We start from the raw sequence: 21,885 nt of genomic DNA, 5'->3' as shown, positions 1-21,885 counted from the left end.
GCACTCCTGTGAACGCAGATGTGACTGAACGGTCGCTGACCTAATTAACTTGAGATTGGGCACCTGTTGCATTTCTGTAAGTAAATATATTTACCAGAGTCCACAGTAAGTGCATGGGGGTCCGTTTTCACAGAGGATGATAATGAGTTTAAGAGTCACCCAGAAAATGTCAATTATGGCTTCAACAGAGGACGACTGGCGGGCCATCACAGCGCGAGGCTGCCGATTACTCACCCCACGTTGCTAATTTCAACAGCGAGGCCAACCGGAGATTTTAGGAGAGCTAATTAACCTCTGGGTAACTCCATTTGCCAATCAGGGAAAGCTGCGAAATTGGATTCTCCTCTCCACTGTGCTTCTTCAGCTCACAAGGGCAGACACTGGCTCACGTCCGGAAAGACAGACTTTGAGCCACACTGGACAGGTGAATGAGGAACACGTGGCCAGAAAGACCCAGCTGTGTCTTTGCAGGATAAGGAGAATCTGAACGCTGTGCTTTCCAGATTGCTGTTCCTGTTCCTCAGTCATGGTGGACCACCTATGAGCCAGTGCTCTTGAGGGCATCAGAGAGAGACAGAAGGAGCAAAACGGAGTAACATTTGTCAGAAGCTGGGTTCAGAGAAAAGAGTTAACCTTAGGCATAGCAATATGGAGAGAAATCAGAAGATGAGGAAGAGAGAGACAGGAGGGGTCGAAGTGAAATCCTCATTTGGCCGTTGCTAAGCTGTGTGCAAAGAGCACAATCTTACACAGATCCGAGCTCCGTTTCCTCATTGATAAAAGGCAAATGATGTCTGTATTACAGCACTGGGAGGGAAGGCGTATGGTTCTCAGCCCAGACCATGTGAAGAAGTTGGGCTCCATAGGTCAATATTGGCAAAGTGGTTGAAACCGGGGAGAACAGGCAGCAGAAATCATGTCCTGGTACCATGTTGTGGTTTAGCCTTGTGGCTCTCGGTGTGTGGTCTAGGACCATCTGGTTGAGCATCTGCCAAGATCCTCTTAGAAAGGCCTCACACTGTATTGGGTCATCATGGTTATCATGCATGAGCAACAGTGGACACCTGGGAAGCACAAGTGGTTGAGCATCTGGCTCTTGGTTTCCGCTTAGGTCATGATGTCAGCGTCAGGAGATCAAGCTATGCCTTGAGCTCCACACTCAGCCTAGAGTCTGCACCAGATTCTCTCTCCCTCTGCCCCTCCCACTCATGCTCTATCTCTCTAAAAGAAATGAATCTTTGTTTAAAAAAAATAAGGAAAGAAGGGCAAATTCTCAGCTCCAAGCCAGAGCTCCGCAGTCAGGTACTGTGGGGCTGGGGCTGTTGGGGTGGAGGGATTGCATTCAGCAATGAATGTTCTAATAAGCACTCCACGGGATTCCAATGCATGTGCAGGTTTGACCACCATCACTGAAGAAGGAGGACCTTGGCAGGAAAAGAAAAAACAAATCAAGAAGAAAGCAAAGCCCCCATCTTGGAGAAGCTGTAGGACTTGGCAAGGTAGCCAAGCAAAGATTCGAGGTGTGAGGAAGGACGGGGCTTTCGCTGTCCACCTGTGTGAGGCCAAGTACAACAGAGCCAGGGATCGAGTTTGCAGCAGAATTCTCATCTCCGGCACCGAAACAGAAGTCTGGCAGAATCAGGTGGAAGGCTGAGCTGAAGCTGAATTCCAGTGGAGGACTAGAGGAACCTAGAACCATACCCTGGTTGATCCTGAATTTATTGATGCGGTTCTAGTTGCTCAGAGGCCACTGCAACATGTTCTTCATGCCCCCTCATCTTAACAAAGAGATCTCACTTTCTTTAGTCTGACCTTATAGAATACCACCCATGCACCTTCCTTCTGCTTGAAGTCTTCTGCATCTTTTCATGAGTTGTTCTTGTTGTCCATTTGGTGGACCAGAAGCTGATTTTCTCTTGCTTTCCTCTCTTTTTTGAGGTTCAAAGGCTACAGTTGTGGTCAGGAAGTCCCAAACTCAGGCATGCTCTAGCTTCATGCAACCATTGATTACATCTCCTCTTCAGAAGAAGAATGAAGAGTTAGATTACATCTTCTCTTTAGAGGAAGAAGAATCTGACATTGATGTTTGGCACTTCTTCATCTAGACCCCACACTGTATTGGGTCATCACAGTCATCATGCATGAGCAACAGCAGACAGGAGGAGAATGGAGTAAGAAATGGGCTGAGTCTCTGAGGCCTGGGGTCTTATTCCATCCCAGAACCCAGTGCCTCTTGATTTGTGGGAAGCCCCATGATATCTGGACTTTGAGTCCTCCATCTTACGGTAAAGTGATTTGAGTAGAAATGCTGACAGTCCTTTTCAAATCTCGAGTTCCACAATCTATACTATAGGTTGCCATTGTTGAGCCAGACTTAGTGGGAGCTGCACCCAACATCCTAAATGCATGGCTAAGACTCTGCAAGCAATGAATCCAAATGGTACATGATGTTCTATTTTGCTATTTTGGACACATGCCATATCCCAACTCCCAAGACATATGAGGTAGCTCTCTCCTGCATCTCTGTGTCTTCATTTAGACTGTTCTACGAAAGATCCCATAGCCAGGGTGGCTTATCTGTGACAGAAGTTTATTTCTCACAGTTCTGGAGTCTGGAAGTCTAACATCAAGACACCAGCAGATTCACCTGCTTGCTGGTTCCTAGATGGCATCTTTTTACTGGTCCTCACCTTGGGAAGAGGAGAGGGAGCTCTCTGGGGTCTCTTTTATAAGGGTACTAATCCCGCTCTGAGGCTCTACCCTTGTCACCTAAGCATTTGCCAAAGAGCCCACCTCCTAAGATCATCACCTGCGGGGTCGGGATTCAACATGTGAATTTGGGGAGGACACAAACATTCACCGTATTTCACTGAATGAGACAACTCTGCTGAGAATAAAGGAAATCAGCTGCCAGCAGAGGTTTAAAAAAAAAAAAATGGAGAGAGTAAAACAGTTCTTCCATGGGCCTCATTTCTCAATCACCAACAAGCTCTCTCATTAGAGGTATCTGCAGCTTAATTAAGTCTTTTGGGTGAAGGTGAAAAAGAAAGATGACCTTTAAAATCAAATTGGCATTGCTCAACTCAGACAAAACTGATTTTCTCCGTCATATTACAACTTGGCTCTGAATCTATGAGAGAATGTCTCGTAAGTGTGAGATAAGTAAGTTCTAGCAAGTGTGAGAGGAGGAATTATAAGAAAGCCCCCAAGACTCCCACCCTAGTCTGTACATTCTTTGTAATCCTTGCCGTTGAGTGTAAGCACTGTCTTTGGATGTGATGGATGTCATCTAGGGGTTAGGTTATGTCACCTTGGTGTCTACGGCCTACCTTGCTGAACACGCTCTATCTCGTCATATCTGAGAAAGTAAACAGAGTGGGGCCTAGTTAGTCCTTGGATGTCCTTATGTCACCTTGCAGGGGAGAAGGGTTTTTTGGCAGATACAGTGAAGGTCCCTCACCCACAGACTTTAAGTTAATCAAGGAGGCATTCTCCTGGATGGACCTCAACAAATTCACTGAGGTGGGAGACTTGAAACAACAGAGTCTCTCTTGCCAGCCCTGCAGGAGCAAGCTGTTAGTCGATCTACCAACAATCAGAGAACTTGCAAGAGAACCCAGAGCTCCAGATAGGAACACAGCCCCTACTGTCATGTTCACCATAGACTCGTGAAACCAGAAGAAGATTCACCTAAGCCAAGGACTGGACCTCCAAGCTATGGACACTATTGATGAAGCAGAAAGCTAGCTGAAGACAAAGCAGAAGCTGACCCTCCTCTCATCCTCCAGTGTGGGATATGTGTGACCTTCCTCCAGGGATCTCCCAACTATCTTGATGATAATGCCCTGCTGGTGGGAAAAACAACCATTAACTTGACAATGGCAAGGCCTCCATTATTTTTTTTTCATTTTTTTAAATTAACATATAATGTATTATTAGCCCCAGGGGTACAGCTCTGTGAATCGCCAGGTTTACACACTTCACAGCACTCACCATAGCACATACCCTCCCCAATGTCCATAATCCCACCCCCTTCTCTCTACCCCCCTCCCCAGGGAACCCTCAGTTTTTTGTGTGAGATTGAGAGTCTCTTATAGTTTGTCTCCCTCCTGATCCCATCTTGTTTCATTTATTCTTTTCCTACCTGCCAAACCCCCATGTTGCCTCTCAACTTCCTCATATCAGGGAGATCATATGATAATTGTCTTTCTCTGACTGACTGATTTCACTAAGCATGATACGCTCTAGTTCCATCCATGTTGTTGCAAATGGCAAGATTTCATTTCTTTTGATGGCTGCATAGTATTCCATTGGATATATATACACCATGTCTTCTTTATCTATTCATCTGTGGACGGACATCTAGGTTCTTTTCATAGTTTGGCTACTGTGGACATTGCTGCCATAAATGTTCGGGTGCACGTGCCCCTTCAGATCACTACATTTGTATCTTTAGTGGAAATACCCAGTAGTGCAATTGCTGGGTCATAGGGCAGCTCTATTTTCAACATTTTGAGGAACCTCCATGCTGTTTTCCAGAGTGGCTGCACCAGCTTGCATTCCCACCAACAGTGTAGGAGGGTTCCCCTTTCTCCGCATCCTCGCCAGCATCTGTTGATTCTTGACTTGTTAATTTTAAGGGCCTCCATTATCTTGTAGGTCCTCTTTAGCATATGAAAGTTCTTTTGAAACCTCCCTTTTCCTTACTTCCCCAACTCCCTAGCATAGAATGGGCCACTCCTCACTCCCCCCACCCCCCGAGGAAGCAGCTCTTTCTGCCCTCCATAAACCACCATTTTGCACCAGAGACCTCTCAAGAATTCTTTCTTGGTCCTCTGCTCTGGATCTTACCCCACTGAACCTCACCTATATACCAAAACCCCATCCCTATGACATACTGAGCATATGTCATTTTAAGCTCGTAAACGTGGAGTGACTTGTTACAAAGAATGAGCAGACTAATCCAGGTAGCTTGGGGTTACAGACTGGGAGAAAATTATTTACGTGTAGAGAAGAGACCACTTTTTCAGTCTTAGAAAAGTGGCTTTCCGTGCACACCATGATGAAGAACATAATGTGTTTAGTATTCTGTTACTAATCTTAATGATAGTCATTGTCAACAGACTGATATTCAAAGGTAGCCTATAAGGAACTCTTCCAGTAAAAAGACGAGACTCATCTGGAGTAAGGGGCACAAAGAGTAGAAAGGAAGGAAAGAGAAAAAGAGAGTCATCAGTTACTAGCTTCTTCTCCAGTAGATTTTAGGAATCCAAACCCGTGGCTCCCAAACACCATGAAACAGATTGGGGCCACCTGCCGAGATGTTCCCTCTAGGGTTTGACATCTCCTTCAGATCAGTTTCCAACTAGACCCTGTTAAATGATCTAGGTCTCTATCTGGAAACTCTTCCCTATGGCCCCAGACTGACCATAGCCAAATGTCTTATTGAGTCCTTGAAGGAAAGAAGCACACACCTTTCATTCAATTTCCACATGTGAACGGAAGCCTTCACAGGAGAATGAACACCAATAGGTTATTTTTATGCCTTTGTGACAAGGAAGCAATACATTTGTGAAGAATTGACAGGACCAATGGATTGGGGCTTTGGGTACAGAATGGTCAAGAAGTAACCAGGGCGTCGTGGGTTGGTTTAACAAGATTTGTGTGTATCTATTTCTTGACTCCCAATTCCCCCTCTCTGGTGATAAGATAGCCTTCCCTTCTCCTGATACAGGGAGAGTATCTTTCACAGGTTGGTTTGATGACCCATTTCTGGGAACAAGGACAAGGCAAGGGAGAAGATCAACGTGACCTTCCTGCCTCTGCCATTTTCTCAAACTCCTTGAGCTCCAAATACTTCACATGTCAAGGAGCCATGTTCTGGACTAGCGTGTCTTGACCCCCATCAATGGTGAGGCAGGATGAAGGGCCTGAAACAAACAAAAACGGCTTTGTTGACGAGCATTATCCATGTTTTGAAAAGATTTAGAGCGAGGTTGACATCCAAGCTCCATTTGCAGTTCGCACTGGAAGCAGGTAGGAAAGGTCAGGAAACTTGTAGCAAAACAAGACTGAAATATCATAAAATTGAGTTTTATCTGGTGATTGTTCTCTCACGGAAAATGTGAAATACATCTCGAGAGGGAACTAGGTAGATACAAGTTTGTCAATAAATCTTCCTTGGGAAGGTCTCTTTTTCCCCCCCTAAACATAAGCCCATTCTATGAAAAGTATCTTTTAAAGGATAATTTTCAAATAAATGGTAAGATCATGACTCTCGGACCGATGTAAAATGAACCAGTGTTTTAGAATGGCATTTAACTCAGTATTGGTGAGTCAACCACTGGGAAGGTGTTCCTCCACCATCAAGGAACAGCCCCCCACCCCCAAAACAAATCCTATTTCTAGGTTAAACTTGTAGAAATCTGTAAGCAAATGGAGACAGAACAGACTTCTGTTTTTGTGGGGGAGGGCAGCCCACTGAGTTTTCAAGACACAAAACTTGCATGCCTACGGGCAAGAATTATTTTGCATTATTCTTCATCTTCTGCTACCTACAGAGTCATAAAATCACACAAAGGTAATGCAAGGTGCACAGCGGCAGCCACCAAATAAGCAGGGAGGCCATGATGAAAACCATGCATAGCTTCCTCAAGAAGCTCATATGTTGCCCTATACATATTTTACTTTATGAATTACAATCATCATATTTGATAGTATTTGATTTTTTTTTTTAATTTTACTGTTAGCTCTGCACAAGCCTCCGATTTCTGAAGGAATGTTACCGGTGGAATGTAGGTTAGAGAGGTAGACAGCCCAATCTAGACTACACTGATGGTTCTCCTTGCTATTTATTTTTTTTAAAAGATTTTATTTTTTTATCTGACAGAGAGAGAGAGACAATGAGAGAGGGAACACAAGCAGGGGGAGTGGGAGAGGGAGAAGCAGGCTTCCCACAGAACAGGGAGCCCGAAGTGGGGCTCGATCCCAGGACCCCAGGATCAGAACCTGAGCCTAAGGCTGATGCTTACCCACTGAACCACCCAGGCGCCCCTCTCCTTGCTTTTAAATTTGGAATGTTATCCGTCAGCTTGGGGTCCTGTATATTCTAAACTTGCCCACTGATGGCTTTCGGTTGCTCGTAAAACCTGACCTAAAACAGCAAGAAAAGAATTTGCCACTGATGAGGTTTTTGAAATAATTTGCGGCAGTCTTTCAGAGTAATCCGAGTGAAGACTTTGAAACGTGTTTTGAGCATTTACAGGAACCTTCAAAGGATGATCATTTTTTGAAGGGGGTCATGCAATTCTGTGTGTTAATGTTCAGGGCTGTTCACCAAAAATAAAGCAAGTTTATAAACTTTAGAGTCACATGTCATTCAGAGTGGACACAATGTGGGATTGACCACAAACCCAGTGTGAAACAGGGTTCCTTCCAAGCTGGGTTTCAGGGTACAGAATTGTGGAAAAAGTGTGCTTCAAGGAAAAAGTATAGAGTGCATTTCCCTAAATGATCCCAAGGATCTCACGACTCCATACATTGTAGTTAAGAGATCGTGTTGCAAAGCAGTTCTTCAAGATACGCAAAGTCTTAAAGACTTATTAAGTCTTGTAGACTTATTAATTAGCTTGAATGACCCCTTTCCCGTTGTCCCGTAGAAAAACTATTTGACCTTCCTTTAACACATCCATTGAAACATTCCCAACGTATAACTTATGATTTAAAATTTTTTCCCTCAGCTAATGAACAAGATTACTAAAGTGTGTTCACTTTTATATCTTATAATGAGTGTAATGATTTTACCCTTTTGTGAGCTTTGTGGTTTCAAGTGCAATTATGTTATTAGTCATAGATAAGGAGGCAGCGTGAATGCTTATTACGATCATACTTCTTGTTGGTCATGAGATGGATTTGCAGCTGTTGGTGCACAACATCTAAAGGGACTTTTTCTAGCACCATTTCTGCCTCCCCGAGCAAGCCAAGCACCCACACACAAAATCACCCCACATCAAGGCATTCTGAAATATGTTGAGGACAGAAGTGGGGACGTACTCTTCCTGGACTGACGGCGAAACGTTCAGAGGACTCTCCCTTCCTGTTTCGTGTGAACCTCCAGTTCCTCTTTGAACTGCTTCTCTCTCAGATCCCACTTCTCTTTCAATTAATTTCCCTGCTTAAAAAGTTTCTCTACCACCATTGATGTTTTGGGATCCACTCAGTGTCTTCCCTGTAGAAGAAGTGCACACCCTCCCTGTTAGTTTATGGGGGAGAGATGATCCAAGCTTGTGACTGGCAAGAAATTCTGCCCAAGATTCTTAAGGATTGTGGGACCCAATTCCCATGTATGGTGGGATTCCCCCCCACCAACCCGCAAATCTGAGACACCAGCCTGATGTCCTTTGGCTTGACTTAGTGATGACACATCTATCCGAAGATATGGTCATATCCCACAGATGAAGGACACAGTCCTCTCAGCCTGCCCCCTGCCCTTCAGACCCCACTCAGAGGCCCACCTTGTCCCCTATGCTTCTGATCCACATGTGGCTGGTCAGAGGTTCCCACAACCCCTCCTGGAATTCTGTTAATCAGCTCATAGAACTCAGAAGGTGGTACCTTCTAGACCACCAGTTTATGATACCAGGATCTCAGGGAGGATGAGCCAGATGAAGAGATACCCAAGGCCAGGGACGAGAGAAGGGACACAGAGCTTCTACACCCTCTCCAGGGGCTCTCTCCACACCTTTGTCTACTTACCTTTCCAGAAGCTCTCCAAACCCTGTCTTTTGGGGGTTTATGGAGGATTTAGTACATAGGCATGATTGACTAAACCATGATTGTTGACTTTGAACCCAACCTCCAGTGCCACTCCCCTCCCTAGAAATGGGAAGAAGGAAGGTCTAAAAGTTTCAAACATCCAGTCATGAGGTTATCTCCAGTGGCCACCCATCCCCATCCCTAGGGACTTCCCAAAAGTCACCTCATTCATGTAACAAGAGATATCTATATGGGTCCCATCCTGGGAAGCCCAAGGGTTTGTGGAGCTCTGTGCCCAAAACAACCAAATGATTTTTCTTACCCTAAATCAGAGTATCAGTTCCTTAGTGAGAAACTTTAACCACATTGGTGAAGACGGCTGTCTCCTTCCACTCTGACTTTTCTCTCCTTCCTCCTGGACCATGTACCAGGTGAGCTTGGGTTGGACAGAGCCATTTGAGGGGAAGGCAGTTGGGAACACATTCAGTCTGGATGTGTGTGTCCACTGTCACTTCCACATAATGTCAGACTGGGCTAGCTGTCCCGATGTACAATGGTTTGCCTTCCCAAAATACTCCTGCTGCCGTGGGTCCTAATTCACCTGACACTGTGACAGAAAGAGGCTGGACCACAGGTCCCGTCTGGATGTGAAAATATCCTCAATGCCCAGCACCGGAAACAGCTGAGTGAGGGAGAAAGAAACCAGCCTTCAAATGTATAGAGATAGAACCAATCGTATGGATTTTCACCCTAACTATGAGGCGTGTGATATTGTAGGAAAGCATTCCATTGTCTTCGATGCCTGGGACAAATTGGAAGTCCTATCCTGTCAGGAATAGACTATATAATGTAGTATATGAAAATAGAAACCCAGAAGGCTTGTTTTCTTCTTTTTGTTCTTAAGAAAAATGGAATTGGGTGAATTCCTGTGTTTGTAAATCAAAAGCACACCATACAAAGCCAGAAGATGGGGAATGCATCAGTCACAGGCTATATATATATATATATATATATATATATATATATATATATATATATATGAGAAACTTTTTTTTAAAGGATTTATTTATTTGAGGGAGAGAGATCACAAGTAGGCAGAGAGGCAGGCTGAGAGAGAGAGGGAGAATCAGGCTCCCCAATGAGCAGAGAGCCCAATGCAGGGCTCGATCCCAGGACCCTGAGATCATGACCTGAGCCAAAGGCAGAGGCTTAACCCCCTGAGCCACCCAGGCGCCCCTATATATGAGAAACTTGATAGCGGTTTCCACATTTAGTCTTGTCTTTAAAATCTTGATGGGAACTCCAGAATATCAGTTGGGACTATGAGATTGGGACAAGTTTTTCCTATGGTATTTAACTTAAAAATTCAATCAACCCCCCTAACCCCAAAATAAAGAGTTTGTGAAACTCTGTGAACAGCACGGGCTTCTCCCCCAGTGACTGGTGGTTTTCTCGGCAGAACACCTGTGCATCTCTCTCTCAATCTCTCTCTCTCTCTCTTTCTCTCTCTCTGAACTTGAAGGATGAGATTACCCATCCCCTAGTAGGTAGCTAGCCAGGTGTCAACGTTCAACTTTATCTGAACCCTGGGTGCTCAAAAAAATAGGCATCACCATCCTCTTGAATGTCCCCAGGGAAGACCCACCTCCCGCCTTCCTTAGCACTGGTAGAGGACAAGGATGGTTCCCTTGTCAATTTGCCTCCAATCCTTGTCTTCTGGCTCTTCTCACTAATGAACATTCCCCCGACTGCAATGGCCTGAATCAAACCACCTCATTCATCTCTCAGCCCATTTTTGTGTGTTTGTTTGTTTATTTTCCTCAAAGGGAACCAAACATTCCACCACTGTCCATAGACTGACGAGAGTTATAGGAACCAAAAGAAGAGTGTCTGCAATGTGGGAAAATCTTGAAGGGGTCGTGAGGGATGGAAAACACATGTACTGAATTTGGAGATACTAGCAGAGAAATGAGGCTGCAGGAGAATGCACATTAGCCTGACCATTCCAACATTCAAGTAGACTCACCTTGATAATACTCAGATGACTTCTGGGCTTCTGCACTGGAAATCCAAATTCCATAAATCATTGCACATTCAGCATCATCTCTACATGTATCTAGGGACTCAGCCAAATGCCAACAATTTGTAGAAGTAGTCCCACCTTGGCATGCAAGCCTTCCCTCTGCTTCAAACCCTTCCCCTTAGCCTACCTTTGGATGCTGTTCACTGTCCCTGATCTGACAGCTCTGTCCAAATCCATGACCGTGGCTTTCCTTGTCCGTTTCCCCCTGAATGCCTTTCCATAAAAGAGGCACAGTGTTTTCACATCGTGGCTAGGATGAAGTCACACTGGGACAGAGGCCACCGGTAAATGCAAAGGTTTAATTGCTGAGCCAGAGACTTTTGATTCTCACGAGGGAGACTTTGTAAGTGAAAAGGTCCAGATATGCTATTGTGGCATTAAAAAAAAATAAAAAAAAATTTTTGAGTTGAAGGCATTTGACAATGAGCTTCTCCAGTCTCCCAGAACTCCCTTACTTGCCTAAACACAGAACCTCCAAAAAGAACTCAAAACCACTTCGTAAATCCACTTTCTAATAAGGACAACCACAGAACATGGACTCATCATTGGAGACTAGAAGTCAGCATGACAGGGAAACAGACATTGTCACTACACTGCCTTACCTCCCATCTGTTCTAAAGGCCAGTTCCTCTTCCCTAAGAGTCATTTGTTTTCCCTATGAGCCAATCTCCCCCGCCACCTTCCCCTATTAAGGTGGTACCTAAGCCCCAAATTCTAACTGCCTCCTTAAGTCACATTTTTTGTGTGTGAACGCCCACATGTAAAAATGTGTCTTTTCTTTTGCTAGTTTCTCTTTTCTTAGTTTAATTCACAGACCCCCAAACAAGAACTTAAGAGGGTATATGAAAAGTATTTCCTTTTTGATATAGCCACATGACAGATAATGGATATTCTTTTTTTTTTTTTTCCCTAAATTGACACGGCAATTCAAAGTATTCCTATTAATTCCTTCTTTTTATTTGTGGTAAAACACAAGACATAAATCTACCATCGAAACCATTTTGGAGTGCATAGTTCAGTAGTGTTAAGTAGATTCACATTGCTGTGCCACAGATCTCTGGACCATTCTTTTTTGCTAATAGTGAAGCTGCTAAATATGTATTTATTCTTAAGACTCAATTTTTTAAATAATTTTTTATTTTTTATAAACATATATTTTTATCCCCAGGGGTACAGGTCTGTGAATCACCAGGTTTACAATCTTTAAGTGCAGTTTTAGGTTTCCAGTACAAGGGAGAGGAAGGTGCAGAGACACCCCGTGTACCTCCCTACCCCTCACAAGCACAGTGCTCCCCTCATTACCAGAACCCCTGCCAGGAAGGAACACATTTTTGTCAGGGATGAACCTTCATTGACAATCATGATTCTCCAGAGTCCATAGTTTACATTAGGGCTTCGCCTTGACCGTGTTTAGTCTACGGGTTTGGACAAATGTGTGATGACATGTATCCACCATGATAATTTCATACAGAAGAGTTTCACTGCCCAGAATACCCTCTGTGCTCTGCCTGTTTACCCCACCATCCTCCTCGTCCCCTGGCAACCATTGATCTCATTACTGTCTTCATGGTTTTGCCTTTTCCAGAACGTCCCCGAGTTGGAATCATGCAGTATGTAATCTTTCCAGATTAGCTTTTCTCATTTAGTCATGTGCATTGAAGCTTCCTCCATGTCTTTTCATGACTTGATAGCTCAGTTACTGTACACACTCAATCATATTTCATTGTGAGCTTGGACTCTGGTTTACCCATTCCCCTACTGAACGGTATCTTGGCTGCTTCCACATTTTGTCAGTTAGGAGTAAACCTGCTACAAACACCCATGTGCAGATTTTTGTGTAGACCTACATTTCCTTTTGGTAAATACCAAAGAGCATGACTGTTGGATTGTGCACTCAGAGTGTGTTTAGTTAAGAAGAACCCACTAAACTCTCTTCCAAAATAGCTGCACCATTTTGCATTCCCATTGGCAATGCATGAGAATTCCGGCTGCCTCTGGAAGATTTTCATCTTGCAAAACTTAAAATCCATAGCCATTGAACATAATGCTTCCCCAAACCCCATCATAACTGCCATTCTACATTCTGTTTGTCTGAGCTTGGCCACTGAACAAAACCATCCCATATTAGTCCTTGTATGACTGGCTTATGTCGTTGAGCATCATGTCCTTAAGGTTCACCCATGTTGTAGCAGGTGACAGGATTTTCTTCCTTGTAAGGATGAATAATACTGTTTTCCATATATAGCTAATTTTATTTATCCATCCATCCATCCACCCATCGATGGATAATTAGGTTGGTCCCCCTCTTGGTGTGAATGGTACTGGAATTAACTTGGGAGCACTAGCATCTCTCTGAGATCCTGCTTTGAGTCCCTCCGGATATATACCCAGAAGTGGGACTGTTGCATATTTTCTTTTCTTGAGGAAAATGGGCAACACATAGTTAAAACCAGTTTCAAGAAATAAAGTTGCTGACACTTAGATACATTTGGATGAAGATAAGATAATGATCCCTGGGAAAAAAAAAAAAAAAGTGCTTCCCCTACATTTATTTCCCTAGAGCTTTGTAAATGGAAAGAAAATCTGAGGATTGATTACAGTTATTGGAGTAGACAGAGCCCTCGGAAGCCATGCAAATTCGGTATGTACCATTCAGGCATGTCTCTGAGATCTGGCCCGTTCGGTTCCAGACCACCGAAATAAAGCAAGTCAGATGAAGCGTTGGGTGTCCCAACGTGTAACAGTAATGTTGACACCAGACTGTAGCCCCTTAAATAGGCAAGAGCATCCTATCTAAGAAGATGCACAAACCGTAATGGAAAAATACTTTTTTGCCAACCTAACCATGACCTGGACTTTCTGTGCGTGACCATCACTGATCACAGATCACCATAGCAAATAGAACGAGGAAAAAGCTTGATATATTGTCACCGTCCTCGAAATGCAACTGAGAGGCACCACGTGACCAAATCCTGTTGGGGGAAAAATGAGGCCGGAAAGCTTGCTTGACGTAGGGTTGCCATGAAACGTCAGTTTGTGCAAAACCCAGTATCTGCAAAGTGTGGTAAACGCAAGGCATGCCCATGTCCTCAAGAAGTTCACCTACACACAGTTTCCATCGGAACAGGGTTTCTACAGAATCCTGGGGGGTGGGGGCTGGTTGGTTGGTTTGTCTGTAGTTCTGTAATTTTCCATGAAAAATGTATCTCCGTTCTATGGTGTGTTGTAATAATAATGCGCCCAAGGAGGAGTCTTATCATAATCCTTTGCAACCAGCCTCTGTGATAAGGAAGGGAGGGTGGGGGAAGGCAGAGCTAAATGACTCAGTGTGTTCTGTAATTAAAGCCTGCGAGCCTGGATATAATTGTCCAAAGAACTCCAGTCCTCTTCCAAAGGCTAGGATTCATTGTTATTCGAAAGGAGCCCGGTGATAAATTTATAGGATGATGCCCACGGAAGGCGGAGAAGCCATGGGTTGGGGGTGTTAGGACTAACACACCAGGAGTTTCAGGCTTCCTCTAGCTTGGTAGGAGGAACTGCCATTAACAGATGGAGATGCTGTTCGTCTTCTGGTGGTTTTTTTAGGCTGGGTCCACAAGCGGTGACTGCCTCGGTCTCTTGTTTCTGTCACTGCGGTGTAATAAAAAAATATATATATTTACTCTTTGCCTGCTAGCACAGAGCCCCAGAAGCTCTCAGATTTCCCCAGGGTTAGACCTGCCTTTTGTTCTTTATAAGGAGACCCTCCAGACCGCAGGAGAGTTTATGCTAATGAGGTGCCTCCGGGTGGGACCCCTTGGGGGCTTCAGGATGGAGGTGGGTCACCAGAAACACTGTGTGATTAGTCTTTCAGCTCCATCCTGGCCTCCAGGAGAGGAGGGACGCTGCAGGCTGAGATCTTTAACAACTGTTCCACAGTGAGACTCCAAGACCTTCCAAGATGGAGAACGCCTTGAAGGACTGCAAGCAGGGCACCCAGAGAGGGCACGAACCCCTCTGCCCCCACACACATGCCTCGTCTTCCGCACCTCACCCGTGGGGCTGTTCCCGAGTTGCCTCCTTCATGGCGAACCTGTTTACAGCACCTACAGTCTCTTCCTCCGTTCTGTGAGCCGCCTAAGCAAGTTTTCCAACCTGAGAGGGAAGATGTGGAACCCCCCGAATTTCTCATTGACCGGGGCCTGGCCGTCCTGTAGAGGCCTACTTAGCCAGAGCGACTCCGTCTCGGTTAAACAGCCATTTTGGGGTTCCTGCAGTAAAACATAAACTGACGCCGCCCCCCACCCCCACCAGGGGAACTTACTTAAAAGCAACTCTGGAAAACCAGTAAAATTTGGTCGACCAGTTCCTGATAACAGAGGCCAAATACAAGAAGAGATAACAGAGCCCAGAATACAAGGATGAGTCAGGCCAGGTGGAGACATCCAATCAGTAAAGCACACATATTATTTCCCTAACCACCAAAGAATGTAAACCCTGCCTTTTTGGCGCCAAACTAGGGCATCAGTTCTGACCAGAGTGATAGGCTAATTCAAACAGCTACTATAGGGTCAACTGTAACTCATTTGGCCACCTGCGTGTTACCTAGCATGACTATGCAACTTTCTCCCTGTGTGGTACCGTCTCATTGGCCAGGCTCAACCACATGGTCTTTGCTCTATAAAAGGTAGTCTGTGAGGCTGGGGGTGGTCACTCTCTCCATAAGAGATAGCCCTGGCTGGTTGGTTTGATTCTCGGTGCTGGCGTGAAATAAAGCTTCGCTTGACCTTGGCTTTGTATCAGTCTCGCTCCTTTAATCACTGCATTGTTGGAGCACCTGGATGCTGTGAGAAGACGCAAACATTGGTGCAGGGATGCCACACGTTTTTGGCGTCAGAGGTGGTGTTGAGGAACAGCACACCATGGCAAATCTTGTTAAGTGATAGTCTTGCTAAATCCACTCCCTGTGCAATACTGGGAGAGGAACAAGAAAAAGCAAAGGATTTCCAGAGGGGGTGTGTGTCTCGGGGGCTCTGTCAGCTGATCATCTGCCTTCAGCTTAGGTCGTGATCTCCGGGTCCTGGGATTGAGTCCTGCATCAGGCTCTCTGCTCATCAGGGCACCTGCTTCTCCCTCTCCTTCTGCCCTCACCCCTGCTCATTTTCTCTCTCTCAAATAAATAAATCCTAAGGAAAAAAAAAAAAAAGAAAAAAGAAAAGAAAAGAAAGAATAATCCAGTCGGTTTTCCTTGAGAAAGTGGAAATTAGAGTTTTTCTGCTGAAGAAGTTAAATCAAACATTCCTTCCCAGTATGCCTTCTGCAAGTCTCAAAACTGTAAAGTCAACAAAGTACACCTTTTTGAGTCAAATGTACAGTGTGTGCAAATCACAAGAACTTTTCCTAAAGCATTACAATAGGAAACGTTTTCTATCAAAGGGAGCATTTTGATACAGCTATGCCAATAATAACAGTCGTTATATATTCTCTGTGTATGTCTATTTTATGTGTCATCATAAGCTTCCCAACCAGTCTTGATTTTTTTCTACAATTTTGCTGGCTCCAAATGTCAGTAATTCTCAGGTTGAGAATCTCAGCATGGGCGACTCTTGAAAACGAGCCCCTTTTGTGTTGTGTTGTATGTGTGTGGGTGGGTGGGTGGGTGGGTTTAATATTTATATATTTCTTTCTTGGAGAGAGGGAGAGAGAAAGAGCACTGGGAGGGGGGACGGTGGAGAAGCAGGGGAAGAGGGAGAAGCAGGCTCCCCACTGAGCAGGGAGCCCGATGCAGGACTGGATTCCAGGACCCCAGAATCATGACCTGAGCTGAAGGCAGATGCTTCACCAACTGAGCCACCCATGAACCCTGAAAAGTAGCCACTGTTAAGATTCTAGTTTCGGGGGCACCTGGGTGGCTCAGTCCGTGGCTCAGCTGACCAGAGTCAGCACTGGTCTTGGTCTCAGGATTGTGACTTTAAGCCCTGAGTTTAGCTCCACGCTGGGCATGGAGCCTATAAGAAAGAAGGAAAGAAAGAAAGAAAGAAAGAAAGAAAGCAAGCAAGCAAGCTCCCCTGCTCAGCAGGGAGCCTGCTTCCCCCTCTCTCTCTGCCTGGTTCTCTGCCTACTTGTGATCTCTCAGTCAAATAAATAAATAATATCTTTTTTTAAAAAAAAAAGATTTTGCTATGCTGTTTCTTATAGGAAGAAGAGTAGAAAGCGTAAGTGGTCTTTATGAAAAGAGCGAATACATATTTGCGATGCCTTGTTACGAATTCTTTAAGCTGAAACACCTATTCTTGCATACCACGTATTAAACAGGGCCATACAATTTCAGAAATTGTGCAGAGAAGCCCAGTGTAGATAGTCTGTGCAACACATCTTTGGGGAGAAATAGAAAAAAGAAAAATAGCAGTAAGACTGTACGTTCATTCTTAGTTGTCCAAGTTGAAGGTCTTCTTTCTGAATAACCATCAGTAGGACAATAAACAGAAGCTAGGTAGTCGGGTAGGGAACTGAAATGTTCCTTTGAAAGCAAGTAACAGTGAGTTGTAGGATACCCATGATGAAATCCCTCCTGTCATTGGTAGTAACAGAACAAAGAAAACCCTCTTTGAAATGAGCATTTCCTGACTAGGAGGCATGTTAGTTTATAAGAGGAAAAAAAAAAAAAGTCAAGTTGGGGAAGCATCCTGTAGATTTCCCCGGGTGTGGCATTCAGCATCTCGTTACTACATGGCTTTATGACTGACAGCGGTCAGAGTTGTATTTTTATACACACGTCTTTCATTCTCTCCAGAAGAGTCGTTTCGGTTCACAGTGTGACATGTCTGAGGACAATGTCATCAGTTCTAACTAAGGATTAGGTCATCACATTTTGGATCAAGATGCACAGAAAAATGCAAGAAATAGAGCTGTCCAGGAAAATGTTGTACAGAAGAGTGGAAAGGAGCAGGAAAATGGAGATGGTTGAAAATGTTTATTCTAAGGGCACCCGGGTGGCTCAGTGGGTTAAGCATCTGCCTCAGCTCAGGTCATGATTTCAGGGTCGTGGGATCAAGTCTCACAGCCGGCTCCCTGCTCAGCCAGGAGCCTGCTTCTCCCTCTGCCCCTCCCCCTGCTCATGCTTTCTCTTTCCCTCTCTAATGGATAAAATCTTAAACAAACAAACAAAAAAAAACATTTATTCTTGTGCCAACTGTGGTCATTCTCAGACACACCCTTGATGACCCAGTCAGCTGGTTCAGTTCTGATTAGTTCACTTTTCTCAGCAACCAAATAGCATTGGCTATTGGCAGCCAATCCACGATATCTTACTACAAGTATTTCAGTGGTTCGAAACAGTAGTTCCACTAGTCGTGCCTACATTTGGGGTGGGGGGGGGGTTGCGGCATTTAGCCAAGTACATTCTGGTTGAGCAAAATTGAGATTCAGACATTTCTGAAGGGTGTGTGCATGTCATGGGGGTGGCACCTTCCCTGATAGGATTACGCAGCAGCATAGGTACAATGGAGAAGGACCTTCCAGAGTATTGTTGAATCAGCATTCTTACCAGGTCAGAAGGCTAGAGTAATGCACGTGTTCTCATCCGAAAGATGGAGTAGTGACAATACTGAATGACGGCTTCCCTTCCTTAATAACAGTGATTCCCTTCCTGTTTTTGTTTTTTTTTCAAATCAATTTATAGGCTATGGGCAGTAATGCCACTAAATAAGAATTCCACTTGGGTAGATAACGGCAGATAATGCATCAGCAGTTTGCTATAGAATGTATGTGTGTCATCTAGGGATCTACAGTCTAGCAGAGGGGTCTGGTGGTGTGAGATTTATGAGCATTTCTGTCTGACCCATCTAGGCATTGGTTTTCTGAAGTAGACATCCATTTTCCATTGTTTATAATCTTCTAACTGGTGTACGCATCTTCCTGGTATCTCATCTAAACCATGTTAGAGTTCCACGTGTGACTAGGGTAAAAATTCATGTTAGGATCCATGTTACAATCCATTATTATTACATTAGCATATGTTCCCTGTTGTTTGAGGAACCTCGCTCTTCTTTGGGTTCCATTCAAACCAAGACTTTGAGTAGTTTTGATTAGTCCACTTCTGTCAGCATCCTTGGGAGTTTGTTATTTTAAGATATGCCCTCTCCATGGATGGAAAAGGTTTAATAAAAAAAAAAAAAACAAATTTTAGCTCATAACGCATGGTTCAGTAGACAGATACACAGATAAGAGGTTGAGTTCTTCTATCTCATGCCACCTTCATCTTGACTTTCAGTTATAATTAAAACATGGCATCTGGGCTTGGAATCTGAAACCATGGAGTCTACGGCTATAAAGTATTGGTATATTCCAAGCTATGTATTTCATGTTACTATTTAATTGACAATGGGGTACATTTCTCATATAAGACACAGTGGTTCCTGCCTTGGATGTGAACATATGAACAAGGAAGGTGGATCTTTATTCTGTAATGTTCACACCCAACTCAAAAAGGGTCATCAGCCTAAATGGAAGAGCTGCATTATTATAAAACTCCTAGAAGAAAACATGAGTCTTTCTTCATCACCTTGAATTAGGCAGTGCTTTCTCAGCAACGAAGCAAAAAGCACAATGACAAAAGAAGGCAGAGAAAGCTGGACTTCATCAAAATTAAAAATATCTGCTCTTCAAGAGACGCCATCAAGAAAACGAGAGCACAACTTTCAGACTGAGAGAAAAGAATCCAAAGCCATAGATCCAATAAGGGACTTTATTCAGGATAGGTGAATAACTCAATAACAAAAGAATAAATAACCAAATTAAAAATGCAAATGGAGATTGCTCCCCAAAAAAGATGTGTGGGTGGCCAAGACTTACATGAAAAGATGCTCAATATCATCGGCCATCAGAGAGATGCAAATCAAAACCTCAACAAGATACCATGGGCATCCACTAAGGTGGCTGAAATAGAAACCACGGGGAAAAGCGAGTGTGGGTCTGGATGAGGAGACACAGAGACTCTCATATATTGCTTGGAGACATAAAATGGCACAGTAGCTTTGATGAAACAGGCTGGAAGGTGTTCAACATGTGAAACCTAGAATTACTGTGTAGCTCAACAGTTCCACATCTGGGTGTCTACCCAGAAAAAACAGGAAACATTCGTCTACATGACACCTTCTGGTGAGTAACAGCCATCGTTCACCATGGCCAAAAGGTAGAAACAATCCAAATGCCCATCCACAAAGTGTGAATACAGACCAAAGTGGTCCATCTATACGTACAACAAAGTATTATGTAGTCATGAAAAGGAATGAAGAGCGCATATCCACCACAAGTTGGGTGAATTTTGAGAAAAAAAAAACAGTCATTAAAAAAAAAACATATTGTAAGGGGATTAGGGAGTTCTTGTCTGGTAGGTGCAGAGTGTTAGTTTTACAAGATGACAACAGTTCTGTGGTTGGGTGGAGGGAATGGGTGTCCAACAGCATGACTACACTTAGCGCCACCAAACCATACACTTAAAATGGTAAAGTTGCTACATTTTACATTATCCATATTTTATCACTACTACAACTAAAACATCAGCATGTATAGAAATGCCTGGAAAAGGTGAATCTATAGAGACACAAAATAGTTGGGTGGTTGTCTAGCCCTGGGGACAGGAGGAGAGGGAAGGAATAGGGAATGATGGCTTGTAAGCATGAGTTTTCTTTCTAGGGAAACATTCCAAAATGACATGGGGGCAGGGTGTGGAGATGACTGCACAACTCTATAATATATTTAAAGTCATGGAAATGCACACATAAAATAGGTCAATTGTAGGGTATCAACAAGCGTGTTAAAAAAGCACCATGATATCTAAATTTATAAAACCATAATTGTCAGTCCTTCTGACTGTGCCTTTAGTAGTTCATCCTTGGCTGTCGTTTCATGGATGAGAGACCTTTAGCACCGCATATAAGGGGAAAAGAAGAGGAAAACGTGAAGACAGGACTGCACCAGTATGGGAAAAACCCAATAGGGTTGGGCCAGATGGCATCGTGTCTAAGGAGCTGAGAGTCAAAATCAGTTTACTGAGGACCAGGAGCAAGAGTCTCCCAGACCAAGACCAAACCATGATAGATCCTAGGACTCAACGCCCTACAGAATGTTAATTTTGGCTTCAGTTAACTGTGTTTTCACAAAGATGTTGAGCCTCGAGTTCCGGCCACTTGAGTTGGACAGTAGAGTTGTTGAGTGTGACTTAAATACTGGCTCCAAAATTTGTGCACCACAGGCCTCTGCCATCCCTAATCTCTACACCTCAAGAGCACACAATAGTGGAGATGGCAAGATGGTGTGTGTGTCTTCGATGTTACGGTAAGAACTCAGTGACCTTACAGTAACAATAACCAGCCCCGTATCTCAATACTCTTTTCCTTTTTATTATAAAGATGGACTCCCATGGCAACTTTAGCTGCCGTTCTACATCCGTTAGAACAGTCCGAGAAGCCTTTCATGGTGTCCCAGAAACCATCCTATCTTTCTATGTTTGCTTAAGGTCAGCGCTGAGGTACCGTGTGTGGGCGAGCGGCCACTTTCGCCGTCTCAGACGCCCGTTAGGTGTATGCCATATCGGACGAGAGTTCTCTATTTTTGCGTCTGTAACGTGGCCGTCATTCACCATGTTTGCGATGACTCTTCTGACTTAGAAAAGCGTCGCTGGTTAAATTTGGACAGATCATTGCATTTCCTAAAATTGTCTTAGCATCGTATCAGTCATGATTTTTTTTTATATGTTGCACACCAGGGTGTTTTACTCTCAAATCCTTTTTTGAGTTCTGTGATATTGGCCTTGTACAGTTGCATTCAGCAGACGGTGGCGCATTTTTCTATACCAAAGGGAGGGGGAAGAAAAATCCCCACCAAAGAAAATTGGGCATTTTGGGTTACACTCAATTATTCGAGGGTTATTAGCCTAATAACAGGATTTTGTTAAGAGTTCAGTTCGCCTGCTGTGGATTCCCTACTTGAAGTCATAATCCTGTTGGTGACATCCATGTCATCTCCATGGCAACCAATTGTGATTCAACAAATTGAGCATTTTGATG

The sequence above is a fragment of the Mustela putorius genome, unplaced genomic scaffold (genome assembly GCF_011764305.1).
Source record: "Mustela putorius furo isolate JIRA1106 unplaced genomic scaffold, ASM1176430v1.1 tig00003836_pilon_pilon_pilon, whole genome shotgun sequence".
In the NCBI taxonomy this organism is placed as follows: domain Eukaryota; kingdom Metazoa; phylum Chordata; class Mammalia; order Carnivora; family Mustelidae; genus Mustela; species Mustela putorius.
Note: the sequence above shows the minus strand (reverse complement) of the source record.